This window comes from Theropithecus gelada, chromosome 14 (genome assembly GCF_003255815.1).
Source record: "Theropithecus gelada isolate Dixy chromosome 14, Tgel_1.0, whole genome shotgun sequence".
Taxonomy (NCBI): domain Eukaryota; kingdom Metazoa; phylum Chordata; class Mammalia; order Primates; family Cercopithecidae; genus Theropithecus; species Theropithecus gelada.
This window is the reverse complement of record NC_037682.1, coordinates 46,546,681-46,548,048: the sequence shown is the minus strand read 5'-3', so window position 1 is coordinate 46,548,048 and position 1,368 is coordinate 46,546,681. Positions and strand designations below refer to the sequence as shown.

Genomic DNA, 1,368 nt, shown 5'->3' with positions numbered 1-1,368 from the left:
AGCAATACCCCTAATCATAGAAGGAAACATGATTTTTAGGTGAACGTAGTCTGAGAGAAAGATAAGGAATCTTCCCTTCGATACTGTCAGGTAGGAAATAGTTATAAAACAGGGCTTTCCAGTTCTGGACAGGAATTCTTTCCATTTCAATAAAAATTGAAAGTAAAAGTTTTCAGTAAGAAAAATTTAATGGAAGTTAACGGGAAATTTGTTAGAAATATGAAGAAAGATCTAAACAGTGTACTTTCAAATTAATGCTTTATTTTAGTAAAACTAGAAATGTGAGATTAAAAATAAAACTATTTGAAGATATTGGGGGAATCATTGAGGCATTTCTGAGGCACAAAGATGAGAAAAATGCATATAATTGTCAGGGTGGCAGGGCAGTGTTGCTCTCAAAGTCCCGTCTGACTGACAGGGCAGAGGCTCTTCCTCACTGCCCCAGTCTGCTTCCCGACAGCTCCAGGGTTTCCTCAGGAAGCCGCCCTCCACCTTCATCCATCTCAGGTGTGTCCTGCAGAACCCTCTGGTGAACCAGCTAGAGAGTCTTCCTGTTTTGACACTGCCTAAAGGAGCCCATGAATAAGTAAATGATGGGGTTGCCACTGTTGTTAACAGCGGACAGGAAAATGGAAACTAGACGAACATGACAATATAAGACTCCCAAATCCATGTGGATCCAGAAAAATAGGAAAAACTGAATGCTGAAGGGCAGACCGCAGAGGAAGAAGATCAACACTGTGAGCAGGATGGTCACGTACAGCCTGGTCAGGGGCATCTTCTAGGATCCACAAAGGATCCTGACCAGCAGGACCAGGCTGGACCCACAGAGAACCACAAATAAAAAAATCAGCCTCATGACTGTGATGAAATCAGATGTTTGACACCAAACAGAATCAGCACCACTAAGCAGGAAGCCACAGAACATACACTCCAGGATCCTCCGCAGCAGGGGCAGGGCCCAGAACAGGACACAACGACTGCTGACAGGCATGTGGGGCGGCGGCAGCGGTACCAGATGGGCCACAGGACGGACAGGCAGCACTCGGTGCCGATAGCAGTCAGCATGCTCAGGCCTATAAAGTAGGCAAAGGTCATCACAGTGGTGAAATAGGTGGAGAAGGAAAGGAAGAAGTCACTGTAGAAATTCACGGTTTCTAAAATCTGGGAGAGGAGGCAGAGGAAGTTGGCCCCAGCCAGGTTGAGGATGTAGAGGGAGAAGGTGTTCCTGTGCATGCAGGAACCAGAGCATGACTGCATTTCCTGCCAGCCTGACCAGGTCAATGATGAGGAGCAGCAACATGAGGATCATGATCTCCATGCCACAATGTTGAAGATGGGCCTCCTCAGTCCTATCGACTGATGTCA

The 1,368-nt window shown here is 46.4% G+C and overlaps 1 pseudogene; it reads right to left on the bottom strand.

Moving 5' to 3' along the window:
- Window positions 1-433: 433 nt before the first annotated feature.
- LOC112605877 lies at window positions 434-1,236 on the bottom strand (annotated as a pseudogene).
- Window positions 1,237-1,368: the final 132 nt, after the last annotated feature.